Genomic DNA, 22,138 nt, shown 5'->3' with positions numbered 1-22,138 from the left:
CCATAAGGGTTGCTTGGCATGGTACAAGGTGATCACTTTAACTAGTGAGCATCATATACCAGGCCAACTTCTCACATTGGTGAGCAGCGGTTGGATTTGAGCTTGCTGTGTTTTACCATTGTAATCTCTTGGTTACCAATTGAAAGATCACATAGGTACCTGTAGGTACATATAAAACAAGATTAGATATACATAAGTTCTACTGAACTTAGTTGTTGTAGAGCAAAGGGAGTAGCACACCCTGACTACAACGACTAGATAGGTTTAGTAGGTAAACCCAAGTGTAGGTAGATTGCAACACATCCACCCACACTTAAGAGCAATGGCTGGGGCAGAGGGGTCCACTGTACCTATCTCTGTTGAGAGTGACCCCCAGAGGGCACCATCCATCTTTGCTACCCTTAACCAGAATGAGCTCAGGCATTTGGCAACTCTTAGAGGCCTTAAACAGCCCAAGAACCCTACCTCTGCTGAGCTCAGAGAACTCTTGCAAAATGATGAAAATCAGAGGGAGCTCAAGAAAGCTTCCCAGTTAGCCCCCTTAGGGTCAGGAACAGGAGGCCCCCCTTCTGAAGATGCTACAGAAGTACCCCTTTCCAATAGCCATCCCTTAGATGAGAACCATACTACAGAGGAGGAAAGTGGGGAGGATACAGAGAGTAGTGATGAGGAAGGGAGAACTAGCCCAGTGCCAAGTGTTATACTTGGCCCAGCTAAACTAAGGCTATTGGGGACTGACAATGGGACCATCCCATTGGATCTCCCCAGTGGACTTAACCAGGGGCTTGGGAGGCAAAGGAATCGCTCAGGTGACTCCAATGCTTCTCATGCCTCTAGAGGCTCTCAAGGTCACTCCAGGAAAAGGATGACCACCCCTCAGAGGAGGGAACATGAGGCCAGAATGCAGGAAGCCCAGCTGAGGATCAGGAAGCAGGAGCTAGAAGTAGCCCTGATGGAAGAGAAATTGAACAAAGCTAGGCAACCTAGAGAGAGTGGGTCTATACCCACTGGTGGCAGCATTGTCCCTAAGGACAAAGATAGGGTCTTTGATAATAGGAACCTGTCTAAGGTTGTGCCCCCCTACAAAAGTGGGGATGACATCCACAAATGGATAACTGCTCTTGAGAGAGCCTGCAAAGTACAGCATGTTCCTGAAGACCAGTGGGCAGCAATCCTCTGGCTCTCCTTTGAAGGAAGAGGCAGAGACAGACTCCTCACTGTTAGAGAAGAGGATGTCAGAAATTACAGAGTCCTGAAGAGTGTTCTGGTTGATGGGTTAGGCTTAACCACTGAACAGTACAGGTTAATGTTCAGAGACACCCAAAAGACACAGACTCAGGACTGGTCTGAATACATTGAATGTGCCACTAAGGCTTTGGAGGGTTGGTTGCTGGGAAGTAAGGTATCTGATTTTACAGGATTGTATAATTTGATGATGAGAGAACAGATTTTAAATAACTGTCAAAACCAGCAACTGCATCAACACTTGGTTGACTCTGATCTGACCTCTCCCCAAGAATTGGGAAAGAAGGCAGACAAATGGGTCAGAACCAGGGTTAAGCAAAAGAACCAGAACCAGGGCCAAGGGGGTGATCAGAAGAAAACAGACCAAAAGGGTGGAGATCAGAAATCTAAAGACCAGAAGTCTTCAACAGGGCCCCAAACTACTGCTAAGGAGGGTGGGTCCCAACAACAAACTAAGGGAAAGAAGAAAGAAGGTCAAAAGAAACCCTGGTGCAATCATTGCAAGAATACAACTCACTGGACCAGTGATTGTAAGAAGGGTGGAGCCCCCAACACTGTTGCCCCTAAGGCACCTGCTCCCAGTACTACTGTTAGCAGTGTTGGTCCCCAGACAAAGGGTGTAGTGGGAATCACTATGGGAACTGAAGGAGATTCTGACTTAGACAGAACCCTGACACAGGCAGTCTTGATCTGTGATGGGGACATTGATTTGTCCCTGACTGTGAGCCCCAGTAACCTGGGCGAGTACAGACAGACTCCTTTAATTAACGAAAAAGTGGCTCAAGCCTACAGGGACACATGTGCCAGTGTCACTATGGTGACACCAGGCTTTGTGGACCCTGGACAGTACATACCAGGTGAGAATTACCTGGTGACCAATGCCGGCAATGCCACTACTTCACATAGTGTGGCAGTTGTTAACTTCTCATGGGGAGGGGTAACTGGCCTCAAAAGGGTTGTGGTTAGTGCAGACCTCCCAGTAGAATGTTTGTTGGGCAATGACCTAGAGAGTTCTCTATGGTCAGAAGTGGAGTACAGGACTCATGCAGAGATGTTAGGTATATCATCACATGTCCTTGCTGTGACCAGGTCACAGGCCAAAAAGTGCCTCACTGAACCTCAGGTCTTGGATCCTGGAACAATGGACCAAGCACCTACCAAGAAGAAGAACAGGAGGGTCAAGACTGTGCCTTCCCCCCTGCCTCAGAGTGATGATCAGCCTTCCCAGGAAGCTGATCTAGAGGACCCTGAAGGAACTGTCCATGAAGAGCTGGAACCTGATCAGGTTGAGTTTCTGGGGACAGGGGGACCTTCAAGGGCTGACTTGAGGCAGGCTCAGTTATCCTGTCCCTCTCTTGAACCCCTCAGACAGCTGGCTGCTGCTGAGGCTGCTGGGAATGCTCAAGGTACCCATAAAGTGTATTGGGATGAAGGGCTCCTTTATTCAGAGGCTAGAGACCCCAAGCCTAGTGCTACCAGGAGGTTGGTTATACCTCTGCAATTTAGGGGCTTCCTTCTTACCTTGGCCCATGATATTCCTTTAGCAGGACACTTAGGCCAGAACAAGACTTGGGACAGGCTTGTCCCTCACTTTCACTGGCCTCATATGAATGAAGATACAAAGGAGTTTTGTTGCTCCTGTGTGACCTGCCAAGCCAGTGGCAAATCAGGTGGCACAACAAAGGCCCCCCTAATACCACTACCTGTGGTGGGGGTCCCCTTTGAAAGAGTGGGAATAGATATAGTGGGTCCCATGGATCCTCCCACTGCATCTGGGCACAGATTTATACTGGTGGTAGTGGATCATGCCACCAGGTATCCAGAGGCAATTCCCCTTAGGACCACTACAGCACCTGTTGTGGCCAGGGCCCTGCTGGGAGTATTCTCCAGAGTGGGGTTTCCTAAGGAGGTAGTATCTGACAGAGGTACCAACTTTATGTCAGGATACTTGACAGCTATGTGGAAGGAATGTGGTGTCAACTACAAGTTCACCACCCCTTATCACCCACAATGCAATGGGCTTGTTGAGAGATTCAACAAGACCCTAAAGGGTATGATCAAAGGATTACCTGAAAAGCTCAGGCGAAGATGGGACATCCTTCTACCCTGCCTTCTGTTTGCTTACACAGAGGTCCCACAAAAGGGGGTTGGCTACAGCCCCTTTGAATTGTTGTTTGGGCACCCTGTAAGAGGCCCACTGTGTTTAGTGAAGGAAGGATGGGAGTTGCCTCTCAAAAAGCCTAAACAAGACATAGTGGACTATGTACTTGGTCTCCGCTCCAGGATGGCTGAGTATATGGAGAAGGCATCCAAAAACCTTGAGGCAAGCCAGGCCTTACAGAAAGCTTGGCATGACCAAAAGGCTGTCTTGGTTGAGTTTCAGCCAGGACAGAAGGTATGGGTGTTGGAGCCAGTGGCCCCAGCAGCACTCCAAGACAAATGGTCTGGACCCCATACAATCCTGGAAAAGAAGGGAGAGGTCACCTACTTGGTAGACCTAGGAACTCCCAGGAGTCCCCACAGGGTACTCCATGTTAACAGGCTTAAAGCATATGTTGACAGAGCAGACATGGGCTTGCTCATGGCTACAGATGAGGGACAGGAGGAAGAGAGTGACCCTCTCCCAGACCTGTTGTCTCAGAACCCTGAAGATGGCTCAGTTGAAGGAGTGACCCTTGGAGGCAACCTCACTGCCCATCAGCAGACTGAATGTAGACAGGTTCTACAATCATTTTCACATATGTTTTCCTTAATACCTAGTCAAACTGACTGGTGTACCCATGTGGTGGACACTGGTGACAGTCTGCCTGTAAAGAACAAGCTTTACAGACAACCTGACCACGTCAGGGACTGTATAAAGGCTGAGGTACATAAAATGCTGGAATTAGGTGTCATTGAACCCTCAGAGAGCCCCTGGGCTAGCCCAGTGGTTCTGGTCCCCAAACCTCACACCAAAGATGGCAAGAGAGAGATGAGGTTCTGTGTGGATTACAGAGGACTCAATGCTGTCACCAGGACAGATGCACACCCTATTCCAAGGGCAGATGAGCTCATAGACAAACTAGCTTCTGCAAAGTTTTTGAGCACATTTGACTTAACAGCTGGCTATTGGCAAATCAGATTAGCTGAGGAGTCTAAGGCCAAAACAGCATTCTCAACCCCAGGTGGGCACTACCAGTTTGTGGTGATGCCCTTTGGTCTGAAGAATGCACCTGCCACCTTCCAAAGGCTGGTGAACCAAGTCCTTACTGGGTTGGATGACTTTTGCGCAGCATATCTTGATGACATTGCTGTCTTTAGCTCCACCTGGGAGGATCACCTGATCCACCTGAAGAAGGCTCTTGAGGCTCTGCAAAGGGCAGGCCTCACTATCAAGGCTACTAAGTGCCAGATAGGGCAGAGTAAGGTTGTATATTTGGGCCACCTTGTAGGTGGAGGCCAAGTTCAACCACTGGAGAGTAAGATACAATCCATCAAGGACTGGTCTCCTCCAACCACCCAGACTCAAGTTCGAGCTTTCTTGGGCTTGACTGGGTACTACAGGAAGTTTGTTAAGAACTATGGGTCCATTGTGACTCCTCTTAATGATCTGACATCCAAGAAGATGCCCAAAAAGGTTCAGTGGACAGTAAGCTGTCAAAAGGCATTTGATGACCTGAAGGAGGCCATGTGCTCTGCACCTATCCAGAAAAGTCCTGACTACTCCAAAGAGTTTATTGTCCAAACAGATGCTTCTGAGTTGGGTGTGGGAGCTGTGCTGTCCCAACTTAATGTAGATGGTCAAGACCAACCCATTGCTTTTATTAGCAGAAGGTTGACCCCCAGAGAGAAGAATTGGTCAGCTATTGAGAGGGAGGCCTTTGCTGTGGTGTGGGCCCTGAAGAAGCTGAGGCCATACTTGTTTGGCACTCACTTCAAGATTCAGACCGACCATAAGCCCATCTTGTGGCTAAATCAGATGAAGGGTGAAAACCCCAAACTGCTTAGGTGGTCCCTTTCCCTACAGGGGATGGACTTTAGAGTGGAGCACCGGCCAGGTACTGACCATGGGAATGCAGATGGTCTCTCCAGGTACTTCCACTTAGGACATGAAGACGAGACTGGTCAAGGCTAGTTTAATGTCCCAGCATTTGGGGGGGGGGTTGTGTAGGAGAGTAGGGTCTGCTATCCTATGGTCACCCCAAATTTTTGCTTTTTGCTTCACTGGTTTTTGACATATTGAGGCTGTGGGCCTGCCAATCAGACCCCCAGCCTGCTGTTCTCTCTACTAAATTTACACTATGCACCCTAGGTGCATAACCAATTGGAAGTGGATCACCCTGTCAGCCCCTGTACCAGTGTACACTAGGTACCCAGGGCATTGGTGTACCCAAGGCATGCCAGGGGCTGAAGCATGTATTATGCCACCCCAGGCTTGGCCTAACAATCTGACACAACTGGCTGATCACTCAGCTGGGGTAAGTTGGTGTAATCACCTCTTACTTAGGTGTAGTATACCTATACCTAACCTTAAATGGGACACCTGGTAACCTATAAGTCACTCATATGGCAGGCCTTAACAATCCTGAAGGCAGAGTGCTTGGTTCCATGTGAGATGGTGCTCTGGCATGAGCTGATCAAATAATTCAATCAACTAATGATTGACGCTGCGCACTGTGGCATGAGCTGAGCCTGTCTGCAGTGGTCGGAACAACTTCCTTCTACTGTTTCCAGATATCGTCATACCATATACTCTTAAGTGCATTATGAACCTCGCGGTTAAATGCTATCTTTGGTTTGGCTTTATCAAAACATGTCGAGTAAGGTGTCATACGAATTGGAATACTAACCCCTCGCCAATTCTGGCGACGGGGTTAGCATTCCACCCTTCTAGAGGGACACGACATGTACAGTACCTGAAACCCGGGTAAAATCAGACATAGCCTCAGCTCCACAAAATGGATGCTGCCACCACAGACACAAGTCTGCCCTCCTGCTGCTGGGAGTCCTTCCAGCTTGGGAGGTGTGGAGAAAGGGTTTCCTGCCAGGGGAGGTGCATGCACCACCCCAGACAGGATTTTGTGTATTGGTCAGGTAGGGCTTGAAAGAAACCAGACATGCCTGTGGCTCACAAGGAGCCTCGGTGCATATGCCAGTTCAAACCGGTCCTGGGGCACACAAGTCCCGGGCCTGGGGCGAGCTGGACAAAGGATTGGGGGTGTAACCACCCCCCTTCCTGGTCCCACCCATAGGGAGGGACCTAGCAGGTAGTCCGGCCCCTAGAATCCGCTTAAAGGTAGGAGCTGTGTCCTAAGACTTCAGACATCCTGGAATCAACTTGAAACTAAGAAGGAGACGGGACTTCGACATTCTGCTGCACAGAAGACTGAAGGAAATCTCCCCTGTGGTCAGGGAGTGACCACCTTGCTAACGCAAGCACCATCCAGCGAATCAACGTCCGCTGTGCCGCCGCCTCCTGCCGGAGCCCGAGCCCAGAGACTGACAAGACCTGGACCTCCAGACCTCGCACCGCCCGATCCACAGTCCCTGAAAAGAGGAGACCCGTGGAGGCAACGAGACACGTGGAGCCAGCCATCTTGGAACCACCACGACAAGCTGACAAGTGCAACAACCAAGGCTCCCTCAAAGTTGTGCTTTGGGATCTGAGAAGCCCAACCCTTGAGCAGCATCTGCACCAAAGGTGAGCCCTCCAGCATCTCCACGATCTGCGTGGGGTCCTTCTGCATTTTGCCACTCAACGCACCTAACCGGTTGCTGGCCCGCTGGCTAGTAGCCATCTTGGCGACGAACTTTACAAAATACACCACTGGTCTGGTTGCTCCTGACTGGCCCTTGCTCCCCTCCAAAGGAGCAGTCCCTCTGACCTTGCTGGTCAGAACCATCAGCTTATTTCATCTCCTACAACAATTGCTTTTGCCAAGGCTTGTTTGCTTCGATCAAGTCGCCGACACCGCCGACAGCGAGAGCCTGCGTGGGACAGCTCGTGAACCGACTCCTGGACGTCGTCGACCTCCAGGGACCACGTGGCTGCAGAGACAAGCTACACCTTTCTTCCTGTTTGCACCCGACATTGCCTGGTACCCACCTGGTGCCACGCTGGTCACTGGCTAGTGACTGTGAACACTGTCCCCTCTGCTTACAGGTCTTCAACATCTCCGATCCACTCTTGGATCCACCGCATCTCTCCCGGACCGACCGCCTGCAGCATCTTTGTCTTCAGGCTCCACGGAACAGATAGAAGAAACCCGACGCACTTCGAGGCCTATGCACCCGCTTCCTGTGGGTGAGGTAAAGCTGGCACTCCTGTGCCCAAGTGTAGTATTACATCTCTAGTGCCTGTGTTCCAAATCTTGAGTTCCTAGTCCATCCGGAAGATCCTCTTTGCAGTAACTTTGTACTTTTTACGCACCCATTGAAACCTATGGGAACACGCGTGTGACTATTTGCTCTGCACACGCCACCCGTGGACCTCCTGGTCACTAACTGAAGTTAGCTCCTTGTAGGCCCAGCGATTCTAGAGGCCCTAGGCCTTTTCCCTTTTCTGTTCGTGGTACTTATACCACTATTTTAGTATATGGTTCGAGCGGCCACCAGGGCCTATCCATATAAAGTGCAACTTCTGTGTATTCTACGGTAATCTTGTTTGACGATTTGTGCTCCTGTGCTCATAAAGAGACTAGGGGTTACTTTGAGAAATAAATACATATATATTTTGAATATATATCTGTGTGGTGTCCTTTCATTGGTATAAAAGGGGGTTACATTTGGTAAAACAGCTGGCTTAACACGCTTCACGAGTTTAGCCTCAAAGACTGCTTAGCCTACGCTACCACTAGAGCAGCTAGTCCGAAAAGGTTGACTTACAACCACACCATAAGGGTTGCTTGGCATGGTACAAGGTGATCACTTTAACTAGTGAGCATCATATACCAGGCCAACTTCTCACATTGGAGCTCCCTCAAAAGCTGCAGCCGTTGCAGCAACCAACATGTGTCTGTGTGTAGATTGACATGGCACACTGTTCCGCACACCATGCCACATGTGGTATCGGATGTGAGGTGCGTATGTATGCATGGGACACGGAGTAGCGTAACAAGGACATGTCTGCATCCTCTCTATGAATGTGTGGCGAGTCATGACATGTACACCTTCATGGCAAGGTGTGTGGGCTGTCCTAGTGTAATGTCATGTGACCTGTGGCTCTAGTGTTCCGCTACCAGTCTCTGCAATCGACATCCTACTTCTGCTGATGTGTGGATGTATGTCACTCCTGTCTTGCGTCTGGCTGTTCACTTGCACTGGGACACAGCTAATCCGGAGGTTCACAATCTCCGTGTGTAGCTGGGTCTTGGTAGGAGTGTCACCTGCCAGCCATACGTGTCCAGGGCATGTAGCACATACCTGACTCCGTATGTAGCATATGTGTATTGACAGATTAACATGTGCTCAGTAGAAATAAATTGTTGTTGTGGTGCACTCACTCTTCCTTGTCACTTCCAAATTACTGCAGAGCGCCGCCTCTTCACCGACCAATTCCGGACTTGGCTGCCATGCGGGAGAATGACTGTATCCGGTGCTACCGCTTCCCCCAACCGTTGATTCTGGAGTTGACGGCGAGACTGGCACCACACCTTCAACAGCAGCACAGGTATCCTATGGCACTGACACCCAAGCTGAAGGTAATGGCAGCCCTACATTTTCTAGCCACGGGTACCTTTCAAAATACCATAGCTCATGTTGGTGGCATGTCCCAGAGCATGTTCTGCCGTGTGCTGCATGATTTCTTAGAGGCCATGTTGATTCACCTGGATGACTTCATCCATTTTCCTACCCCAGAAATGTTAACTGGGGTCAAGCGTGGATTCTATGCCCTGGGAGGGATGCCCCATGTCATTGGGTCTATAGATGGGACACATGTGGCTTTGGTACCACCACACGCACAGGAGGTAGCGTACCGGAATCGCAAGCACTACCACTCCATCAATGCCCTTGTGGTGTGTCTGTCCAACATGGTGATTTCCCATGTCTGTGCTCGTTTTCCAGGATCAGCACACGATGCCTACATCATGAGGCGTAGCAGGATGCCTGAAATGATGACGCAGCTGCGCAACGAACGAGCATGTGTTGTTGGTGGGTACACTCTGTCTGTCCTGTATTTTGCGTAGACTTCCAGCACGACCGCTTCTCCTGTCCTACTTATGTCCATGTGCTTTCCATGTAGGGGACGCTGGCTATCCCAACATGCCATGGCTTTTCACACCTCTCCGCAACCCCATCACGCCGGCCCAGCTCCACTACAACACCGCCCATGGCCGGACAAGGCGAGTGATAGAGAGGACGTTTGGCCTCCTGAAGAGCCGATTCCGATGCCTCCACAAGACCGGCGGCGCCCTCCCATATGCCCCGGCGAAGGTCTGCAAAATCTTCATGGTCTGCTGCATGCTGCACAACATGGCAGTTGAGAAAGCTGTGCCACTCTTCCTGGATCAAGATGACCAGGACCATCCACCCGTGGAGGATGAAGGGCTTGGCAATGGGGCTAGTGATGTGGAGGATGTGGAGCCGCAAGAGGACATCCGGACTCGGCTCATACGCGACTTCTTTGCTTAGTGGTGAGTACCAGTGTCTGAGTGTGCACGCATTGGTCCCCGTGTGGCATGTGTTGCGATGTGTGTCTCCACCTGCATGTATGGCACGTGACTCAGAGGTGTGTGTGGATGTGTCACTGGAGTGATGGTGCCAGTGATGGGTGTATTTCCCCAGTCATAATTGTGACCTAGCATGTTGTCATCCATACATGTGTCGAGTACATGCACATGCAAGTGGCTGTGCTTTTTCTGGGTGACTTCTTGTGTGTCTCTCTTCCCCAGGTACTTGCGCATGCCGTCTGCTGCTTGCATTGTTGTGGCACTGCTATTCCTCATGGACACGTCATCGTGTGCTGACTCAGCGTTACAGGCACGGACACGTTTGGAAGTCTCCTTAGGGTAAGGGATGCATCAGGGGTGTATTGGGTGTGGCAGTTGTTCACGATGTATGCACACTGCCCCTGTCGATGTTTGGTTCCTCTGCAGACATGTTGCATCACCATGGTACACATTACATGCAGCTGGGTACACCTGAATAGATGGTCAGACTTGTTGACAGTCATCAGTGATGGGATTGTGGAATGTGATGATGGCATCAATGTGTGTAACACTGCCCTCGGACACATACGGTTTGCATTGGCTTGACATGCTGTGGGACGTCCACATCAGCAGATCAATGGTGTATGGCAGGCTCTCCGTGAGCAGCAGGGGGTGTTTAGCTGTTAGCCGACACTTGTTTGCCAGTTCCATGGCTATCACGCATTTGTGCTGCAGAAGGGGGGTGCCAGTGTTGGACCCACATGTTACTCCACATGAACTGTTCATGTGTACTTCGAGTTGCCTCTGCAATCCCGAATACATGACTAATAAAGGTGTCCCTATGCCTCCATGGTGCCTCTTCTCAGTCAATGCTGGTGTGTTGCCACGGTGCATCCGGCATGTCTGGCATGGTTTTCCGTGATAGTGGCTATGTGTCGAGTAGCAAGATGCAAGCTGTTTGTGTGGGATTAGACTGTGTATTGTGCATGATGTCCATGACTGTGTGGGTATTGTGACATGTGCCATCCCCATGCATCCAACGTTGGCCAGGCCACCATTCTCTGCATCCACCTGACTCAAGCTTGCAGGACATGGTTCTGCCACCTGTCTACACATACCTGGGTGCCCCCCAGGACACTCAACATGATCCCTGACCTCTGCGCATGACTGTTGCTGTACTCAATATGTCTGTCGGCACGGTTGTGCGGCCACCCCCTCAGCTGGTTGGGCCCATCACGGGTGTGTATGGTGCTCCATGTCTGTCTTACCTAATACACTGTGACCCGTATGTCCTGTGCCAGACTCAGGCCACAGGGTGTGGATGGTTGAAGTCAAAAGAGAACTCAGGCATGTTTAGACTTTACAAGACACATGTAAGGTAATAATGCAACCAGCAGGCATCTTCTCTTCATGGTGTGACTTTTTATTTTAGGGGGGGGGGGTTTGACATGAGGGGCTTTCCGGGTGTGTGGAATCCAAAGTTCACTAGGGGAGTTGGTGTCCTTGCCATTAGAAATCCTCAGAGTCCATGCCACAGTCTTTGGCAACATTGGTCAGACAGTGACCAGCAAGGCCATGTGGCAGAGAATGTCTTTTGATGCTGTGCTGCTGTTGCTCCAGTGGGCCAGGTGCCAGGCCAGGTGTCCTGGGAGATGGTGCTGTAGCGCTCCTGCGGGGACCCTCAGAAGCAGGCCTTGACGATGTTTGGGATGCTCCATCGGATGTTTCCTCCTCCTCCTCCTGATCCCTCCCTGTGGGTGGTGATGTTCTACGCCTTCTGGCACAGGGAGGGTTGCCCATGTTGTCGGCCATCCGACGGAGTGTACTGTGAATTCCCGTGAACACCGTCACGAGCTCAGCCTGTCTGTCCTCCATCCTCCTTTGGTGTTGCAGTAGACAGGCATGTTGCTCCGCATGTTGCTGGGCCTGCTGGGTCTTGATCTCATCGAGGGTCCCCTTCATATCGTTGAGGGTGGACACAACCTGGGCCATGCCCGTGGTGTCCTGCCGGTATGTGTCCAGGATGTTTTGGACATTGGAAAATACCGGTTCCCCAGCCAACTGGTCAGGCTGGCGCCTCCGCCGTCCTCCACTCCCACCACCCCTGCCCACTTGCACCTGGCCTGCCCTTGTGGGCACATCGGGTCTCCGGGACCCCTGAGGGGTGGCATTGGTGTTGTCGCCTGCCTCCTCCTGGGTGCCCGGGACACCGTGTCCCTCCTGGCCAGCCTGGCTGCTTTGTGGTGGTGGGGCAGGGATCCTGGGTGTCTCCTGGGATGTGGCAGGAGTGGGGGTGGTGGTTGGCCCCGTTGTACCTGACGCAGGTGCTGCAGGTCGTTGGACACCAGAGGGGCCAGGTTGGTCGGGTTCGTCCACAGAGTGGTGAGAGTCGTCGCTGCCGGTGGCTCCTTCATCCCGCCGACCCGGGTCCTGTGAGTCTTCCCCCCCAGTGTTGGGGGGTGATCCACGACGTTGACCTGTGTGTGAGAGAGACAATGTTAATTTTGTTCCATGCAACATCCATGTTTCATTAGTTTCAAAGTTGGCACATTTCCTCTGGGAATTTGGATATGTCTTGTATTCCACTCACAGTGCACTTGTGCATAGGTATGCCCCTTGGGCACAGCTTTGGCGATTTTACCTATGTGTGGCACAGTGTTACTTGCTGCGTCAAGTGTGACTGCAGTCAGCAGTGGAGTGGGCAGGTGTGGCAAGCCGTGCATTGGCGCCTTCCGTGTGGCACTGTACATGGGCACATGCAGTTGTTCCACACACTTATATGATGCAGGTAGCTGTCGTTGTGCTCGTGCACAGGTTGTGACATGGCCCTGTGTTTTGCCATGGAGGAGAGGGGGGGTGCTGGCACTGGCCACCCTTATCTACATGCACGCAGTCCACCTGCTGACTGGCACACATTCCCACACACCACAAGGCTGATTTGCTCTCCCTGTGTCTCCCTCCCTCTCTGTCCCCCTCTCCCTCCCTCTGTGTATGAGCCTTCTCCCTCTGTCCGTCTCCCTGTGTCTCTCTCTCCCTCTCTGTCCCCCTCTCCCTCCCTCTGTGTGTCAGCCTCCTCCCTCTGTCCGTCTCCCTCTGTCTCCCGCCCTCTCTGTCCCCCTCTCCCTCCCTCTGTGTGTCAGCCTCCTCCCTCTGTCCGTCTCCCTGTGTCTCCCTCCCTCTCTGTCCCCCTCTCCCTCCCTCTGTGTGTCAGCCTCCTCCCTCTGTCCGTCTCCCTGTGTCTCCCTCCCTCGCTGTCCCCCTCTCCCTCCCTCTGTGTGTCAGCCTCCTCCCTCTGTCCGTCTCCCTGTGTCTCCCTTCCTCTCTGTCCCCCTCTCCCTCCCTCTGTGTGTCACCCTCTGTCACCTCAGCCCAGCTTACTGTGCACACACTTTTTGCAGATCTTTGAATGGGCCTTGGATTGTTGATGTGAGTTTGTTTCTGATCTCCAGGCACCCATTGGGTGTTGTGTCTGCACTGCTGCTGTGGTGGTGTGTGCTGCCACTCTTTCACAGTGTTGGCTGTTCATTAGCTGCTGTCATGTGCAAGAACGTGCCGTCACCCCCATGTGTTAATGCAAGGCGTCCGCCATTTGCTGGCAAGTCTTTCCTGTGTGGGGACACACTGTTTGTCTGGCTGTGACCTAGGCCATATGGGCAGGGGGCATTGTTGTCTGCTTCTGAGTTGCACTATGTGATTTTTTGGGCCCACCCTCCCGCCATCCGGCTTACCGTGTCATGTGTTGGTGTCTTCTGTGGCCTGTGACTTGACATTGTCCACCTGGGTGCATGGAGCATGGTGGCGCCAGTGGCATGTGCGTGTTCATGGAGTGTGGTTGAGTCATGCGATAGCTTGGGGTGTTTGCGTGCCTGTTTGTGAGTTTGGTTGTGTATGACGTTCCCCCATGTGAGGTGCGTTGTTTGTGTACTCACCCGGGTCTCGGAGTCCTCCTAATCCCTCCACTGCCTCCACCGGCAGTATGGCCATCACCCTCTCCTCCCAGGGATGGTAGTGTACGGGTCTGCGGGACGGCCCTCCTCCAGTGACGTTGGCCTGGTTATGTTCATCCGTCATCTTGGCTCGGACCCTCCTCCGCAGATCGTACCACCTGGCTTGGCATTCCTGCTTGTTCCTTCTGGTGTCCGCAACAGCATTCACAGCATCGACGATGGTCTGCCACATGGCTGTTTTTGCTGAAATGCTGGTCTGTCTGACCAATGTTCCAAAGAGGTGTGGCTCGACTCTGAGGATTTCATCGACAAGGACCTCCAACTCTCGGCTAGTGAACTTTGGATTCTTGTTGGTGGGCATGGTGAGGGGTGAGGGGTGTGGGTGTGGATGGTGGGGGGGTGTGTGGATGGTTGTGGGTGTGTGGGTGTGGTTGTGCAGGTGTGTGTGTGAATGTGATGAGGGGGTGTTTGTGAAGGTGTGTGTGTGAAGGTGTGCAAGTGTAAGGTGTGGTGAAGCTTCTAGTATGGTGCTGTAGGTTGTCTGTGGGGTCTGGCAGCAGTGAGTCTGTTGCAAAGGCTCATGGTTTGTGTGTGTGGGCCCTTTTTATTGGTCCATTGGTGAGTGTGGCTGTGTTTGAACTTTGGGTGGGTGTGTTATAAGGAGTGGTGGTGTTTTGGGCCTCTGTTTGTTTTTGGCAGTTGCAGGTCAGTGAATGTGTTGTTTTAGTGGTTGTTGGACATGTTTTGTGGCTTTGTGCCATTCGAATGGTGTATTCTTGTGTCGTTTTGGTTTGTCCTGGTTGTGTACGTGCGTTTTTAGCATGTGTACGGTGTGTACATGGCCCATTTTGTGGTACAGTGCTGTCCTTGTGTGTGGCTTGGTTGTGATGTTGGGGCCTGGGGTGCGCTCCGTACTTAGGATGTTGTGGTGGGGGTACGCTCCATGCATACGCGGGTGGGGGTACGACTCTAACGTACACGGGTGTAGATACACGGGGGTATGACACGAACGTAGAGGGGGGGTACGACACGTACACGGGTGTACATACACGGGTGGGGGTACGACACGTACACGGGTGTACATACACGGGGGTACGACACGTACACGGGTGTAGATACACGGGGGTATATCACGTACACGGGTGTACATACACGGGGGGTTCGACACGTACAGGGGTGTACATACACGGGGGGTTCGACACGTACAGGGGTGTACATACACGGGGGTACGACACGTACACGGGTGTACATACACGGGGGTACGACATGTACATGGGTGTAGATACACGGGGGTATGACACGTACACGGGTGTACATACATGGGGGTACGACACGTACAGGGGTGTACACACACGGGGGTACGACACGTACACGGGTGTACATACACGGGGGTACGACACGTACACGGGTGTACATACACGGGGGTACGACACGTACACGGGTGTACATACACGGGGGTATGACACGTACACGGGTGTAGATACACGGGGGTACGACACGTACACGGGTATACATACACAGGGGGGTGTACGACACGTACAGGGGTGTACACACACGGTATTACGACACGTACACGGGTGTACATACACGGGGGTACGACACGTACACGGGTGTACATACACGGGGGGTACGACACGTACATGGGTGTACATACACGGGTGGGGGTACGACACGTACACGGGTGTACATACACGGGTGGGGGTTCGACACGTACAGGGGTGTACATACACGGGGGGGTGCGACACGTACACGGGTGTACATACACGGGGGGTTCGACACGTACAGGGGTGGACATACACGGGGGTTCAACACGTACAGGGGTGTACATACACGGGGGGTACGACACGTACACGGGTGTACATACACGGGGGTACGACACGTACACGGGTGTAGATACACGGGGGGTACGACACGTACACGGGTGTACATACACGGGTGGGGGTACGACACGTACACGGGTGTACATACACGGGTGCGGGTACGACACGTACACGGGTGTACATACACGGGTGGGGGTTCGACACGTACAGGGGTGTACATACACGGGGGGGGTGCGACACGTACACGGGTGTACATACACAGGGGTTTGACACGTACAGGGGTGTACATACACGGGGGGTTCGACACGTACAGGGGTGTACATACACGGGGGTACGACACGTACACGGGTGTACATACACGGGGGTACGACACGTACACGGGTGTAGATACACGGGGGGTACGACACGTACACGGGTGTACATACACGGGGGTACGACACGTACAGGGGTGTACACACACGGGGGGTACGACACGTACACGGGTGTACAGACACAGGGGTACGACACATACACGGGTGTACATACACGGGGGGTACGACACGTACAGGGGTGTACATACGGGGGGGTGTGCATACACGGGGGGTACGACTCAAATGTACGGGGGCTGGGGGGAGTGTTGGGCGCGTATGCGGGCACATGTCTCCATGGTTGCTATGGGAGTTCGGTACGGACGGTGTTTTTTCCATGCGGTTGTAACATCGGACGCACGGGATGGATCGTGATTCCCCGGTCGGACTTCACATTTCACATTTGTAAGGTAAATCGTCCGTGGACGTGTCGGACACTTTTTCCGACCCGAGGACGTGTGGGGAATACTTCCCAATGCGATTCGTATGGACTTTTTCCCATGCGAATCGTACTTGGCAGTTTGTACGGCACTTGTACGATTCGTACGGTAAAAAGACCGGATACGAGTCGTACGGGGAAATTTTTTCCAGGATCCTAATCGGCACCTAAGTGTGTAAGCCTTAACAGTGGCAAAATTTGGAATCTGAATAAATTTTCAAATTGCAACACGATGAATGTGATCTATAGACTCACTTGTCAATGTGGGTTACAGTACATTGGTTTAACGACAAGGAAAATAAAGATTCGGATTCAGGAACATCTAAGCACTATTAAAGCTGGGAAACTTACCACTCGTTTGGTGCAACATTTTTGTGAATCTAAACACGATCCGCAGGCCCTTAAGCAGGGACATTTTAAGGATTTTGGGGGCCCTGGGCCAAACGTATTTTGGGGGCCCCTGTTCTGAAGAGCTTTGATTTAATTATCCAATTTCAGCTCTTTCATATCCTCTTTGCCAGGTCACTGACAGTGCACAAGAGCACTTGTCCGAGTTATAAATGTGTTTCCATCTAATATTCAGGGCTAGTGATGTTTGTTTTCAATATTGTAACTCAGCAGCAGCTCACTAATGTTACTGCAAATAATCTCTGAGACATCCTCCAATTTCTCATATGCGAGGACCTGTTTTGATCTGAAAAAAAATACTTTTTATGGATATTGCATGAAACATAAACACAACATTGTGTTTGCAAGAGACTCACACCAATCACCCACATTAAAGGAAAATGGCATTTAAAAAAATCTGTTTAAGAATTACACAAGGACATTAGGGCAAGGCTCTCTGCAGAACAGAGCTGGCTCTATCAGGGGGCCCTCCTGAAAGGCTGGGGCCCTGGGCCAGAGCCCACTTTGCCCATGCCTTAAAACGTCTCTGCCCTTAAGTGGGTGGTTCTGGAGAAAGTGTTGGCCAATAGTGATTGCATTGAGAGAGTACTGGCAACCAGGGAAGCTCGTTGGATTTTTTCTGAAAAAGTGGATTTAAATGACCACATTGAGTGGAATAAAGTCAATAGACAGTAGTATCGTGGCAAGTGCTGTCAAGAATCCAGTAGGTCCGATTACAGAAACTATCAGGAAACATGCTCTGAATGAGTGAGAAGTAAAACTGATAAGGCTTTTTTCAGAACTGGTGGAGTGGTTGGTGGAGTTTAACAACATTCCATCTAGGCACTCCGGGCTGAATTTGACATAGGATATACTGATTGTATGTGCAAAAAGAGTCTGAGGTCGTGTTATACGCAGTTTTTGGTAACAACTCTTGTTGACACGAGTTGAGTAAATTAAGAATTTGTCCAAGAATTATAAGAGCAAAAGATTGCTGTATTCAGGTAGTTCCTGCAGGGATCTATTTCGTTGTGTACATTCTGTATTCAACGGTGAACATTGATGGTATATGTCGATTTAGTCTGTGGACGTGTCTTATGTATATTCTAAGTAGCTTGGGGTAACAACCTTTATGACCCGAGCGGTTTAAAATAGAGCCTCTGTTTAAGAATTATAAGAGCAAAAGTTTGCTGTAACCACGTAGTTTCTGCAGGGATTTATGCCATTGTGGATACACTTGGTTCAGCGTAATGGGATGATTGAATCCGAGATTGAATGTGGCTTTTAGAGCTTATTCGACATTTCAAGATGGCCGCCACTGGTCGTTTAAAACTCTAAGTATTGCGCGCTCCGGTGACAGGCCCGGAACATGTGATGCGGAAGTAGAGGGGCGGAGTCGAGTTAAGCGTGTATTAGGAGCCAGGACTCAGCGGTACAGTGAAGCGGGGACGAGAGACGGCCCACTAAGTATTTGGTTGCGGTGAGGGAATGGAGTAATGATTCAGTGTCAGAAATCTTGACAAGTGGTTTGTGTGCTCGTAGGCAATGCCGGGTGTTGGCGCGGTGAATTGATGTGCTGGCTGTACGTCGATTGTATTGACAGTCATAGCAGGGCCCATAAGAGAGTGGTAATGGAATAGTTACATCCTTACATCATTGCATGGATGACGGGCAGAGGCTATTCGAAGGTCGACTAGAGATATATGAATAGTATACAGTTGAGGGGTGCAGCTGGTCTTTGACCCCAGATATGTGTACACAGCCAATCTTAAATGAGTGATGAAAGTATTATTGTGGGCAAAACAGGGATCCATAATACAAAATAGATAAAACACATAACATAAGAGAGAGTGAGATATGAAGTATGGAGGACAATGACAAAAAGAGTTCAAAAACTTCTTTTTCTTCCACAGGTGGAACACGAATTAGCGATAGTGCAGTTCCAAATAACCGGGGAAAGAGTATTCAATACAACCCCGTTGGGTACAGTGGAGGCTGGTACGAATGCTCTCGGCCTCTACGTGGTAAATACCCCCAATTGAAATGAGCAACTGGCTTGTAATATATTTGACTTTGAATGCATTTGGTTGGTCCATTTTTATTGATAATAGAATAGACAATTGCTATTCTGTTTTTCCTTTTGTTTTTCACAGCCCTTGCGCAAATACTCAAATATTTGTCCGGTGACGTGAATATTTGAAACCCCATGCCCTCATGAATTTGCCAGAACAATGTCAAGTGGCAATGAAACATGTTGGCCTTCCTTATAAAGGTTAGCAACATTGAGTGCTTTTACTTTGAGTGGACTCACTAGTTTGAATAAAGAGGGTTACTTTAAGTGAGTCTATAACTCAATTTTAATAATTGCTTGGAACATTTGGTTCTTTGCAATACACGGGGTTTCTCTTTTCCTCTGATGGAGACAGTAAATTCTCCTTCTTGATCTGTTTCCTTTTCTTTTTCACTGGACATGAATTTTCTGACTCTTTTGAGTGGGCAACCGATGATGATAAAACGTGGGCATACTGGCAAGAACCGGCTGGTAGCCTCCCTGGTGTTGCGTACGTGAGGCGCCCTCTCATTTTCTCACACTTTTTTTGATTTATTCACTGTGGAGGAGTGAATATCAGGCCAAGGGAGGGCTGTTACAGTGTTTTTTTATTTAAATTAGAGGTCTAGGACTACACTACTTTGGATGTAATACCAGTAATTGAAGGGAGAGAATTATTCCCACTTAAGTGTAGGTCCTAAGTAAAATTGTGATTCATCTTGTTGCCAAGCCTTTGTTGGTTTAACACCTCGACACAATGCCAGAAGTGACAGTCACAAAAAAGGTGCACAGTCAAAGCTAGTGGAGTCAGCACTCACCTGCTCCCCTGGTCTCCCAATACAGGCCGGGGTACTGTGGGAGGATGACATCCAGCAATGCCTCATTCTCCTCCTGGGTGAATGGCTGGGCCCTCTCCACAGACCTTGACATGGTGCCAGAGGAAGCACAGATAGCAGCAGTGTTGTTGACAGGAAACTTGTGCAGGCAAGTGCCCTCTCATGGGTTCTGGCTGACTTATATCTGTCTTGCTGAGGGGCATTCATTTGGAGGAGTACATAGTGATTGGTCAGATTCATTCGCATCTTACGTTTACTCCAATCCCTTTCCACATACACCAGTGACAGCATTTGCATCGTTCAAAATTTCAGCATCATGTCAAGTCAACAACCACTTTGAAACATTGTATTTTGTGGCCAACTGACTTTTCCAGGCCACCTGATGGAAAATTTGAACTGAAAACCCTGTATCCATGACAACCAGCATGCATGTAGTGCCTAATACTTGTCCCTTATGTTTCCCCTATGTAATGTTCAAATCCACACACAGGTACGGTGCGTTTCACACGTACCCCTACGGCACCAGTTGCACAGTAACTTTGACACGTACGTGTAGGCATTGGTAGTACACGTATGGGTACGTGTACTAACAGTGCCTACACGTACGTGTACCTCCAGTGCCTACACGTACGTGTCCGCAATGGTAGTACATGTACGGGTACTTGTACTACCAGTGCCTACACATACGTGTACTCACAGTGCCTACACGTACGTGTAGGCACTGGTAGTACACGTACGGGTATGTGTACTATCATTGCCTACACATACGTGTACTCGCAGTGCCTACACGTACGTGTAGGCACTGGGAGTACACATACCCGTACATGTACTACCATTGCGGACACGTATGTGTAGGCACTGGTAGTACACGTACGGGTATGTGTACTACCATTGCGGACACGTACGTGTAGGCACTGATAGTACACGTACTCGTACATGTACTCCCAATGCCTACACGTACGTCTAGGCACTGTGAGTACACGTACCCGTACGTGTACTACCAGTGCCTACACGTATGTGTCCGCAATGGTAGTACACGTACCCGTACATGTACTACCAGTGCCTACACGTACATGTACTCCCAGTGCCTACACGTATGAGTAGGCACTGGTAGTACACGTACGTGTAGGCACTGGTAGTACACGTACGGGTACGTGTACTAGGCACTGGTAGTACACGTACGGGTACGTGTACTACCAGTGCCTACACGTACATGTACTCACAGTGCCTACACGTACATGTAGGCACTGGGAGTACACGTACCCGTACGTGTACTACCTTTGCGGACACGTACGTGTAGGCACTGGTAGTACACGTACGGGTACGTGTACTACCATTGCGGACACGTACGTGTAGGCACTGGTAGTACACGTACGTGTTGGCACTGGTAGTACACGTACCCGTACGTGTACTCCCAATGCCTACATGTACGTGTAGGCACTGTGAGTACACGTACCTGTACGTGTACTACCAGTGCCTACACGTACGTGTACTCACAGTGCCTACACATACGTGTAGGCACTGTGAGTACACGTACCCGTACGTGTACTACCAGTGCCTACACGTACGTGTCCGCAATGGTAGTAGACGTACCCGTACGTGTACTACCAGTGCCTACACGTACGCGTACTCACAGTGCCTACACGAACGTGTACTACCAGTGCCTACACGTATTACCAGTGCCTACACGTACGTGTACTACCAGTGCCTACACGTACGTGCCTACACGTACGTGTAGGCACTGGTAGTACATGTACGTGTAGGCACTGGTAGTACTGTACCTCATGCTGCAGCACCCTCTGCATGATGCACTTGATCCTCTGATAGATCCACTCCAAGGAAAGACAGACCATCCCCCAGGTCCATGACACCAGCCGTGTCAACTACTGCCCCGCCCTCTACAGAGCAAGTACATCCTAACTCACAGGAAACTTGTCCACATCCAGGGTGCATCTGCACAACTCAGCTTCAACATCCCGCACCCCATCAACATCACCGTCCACCTGAGATAGCTGCAAAGGATCACTGTGTGCTGCAGGATGACCTTCACACTCCTCACACACACTCAGGAGGCAGTCAACAACCCCAGGCCCCAAAACCAACCTTGTACGTCTGTCATCTAAGACCCCGTTGGCTCAACTCAATGTATCCGAACTTGGCCTGGCCACCATTCTTCACATCCACAACACTCAAGCATGAAGGAGATGGTTCTCCCACCTGGCCAAACATACCTGGGACTCACTCCCCGGGAACTTCCACATGAGCCATGACCTGTAGGCCTTCATCATCGTCTTCCTGATTGGTGTGTGCGCACAGTACTTCAAGCCCCCCCTCAGAAGCTTGAGGCCATCACGGGTGAGTATTGGGCTCCCAGGCTTTATTGGATGATACATTGTGACCCATGTGTGTCCTGTACCGGACTCAGATCCCAGGGTATGGA

This window comes from Triturus cristatus, chromosome 1_1 (genome assembly GCF_964204655.1).
Source record: "Triturus cristatus chromosome 1_1, aTriCri1.1, whole genome shotgun sequence".
Lineage (NCBI taxonomy): Eukaryota > Metazoa > Chordata > Amphibia > Caudata > Salamandridae > Triturus > Triturus cristatus.
Note: the sequence above shows the minus strand (reverse complement) of the source record.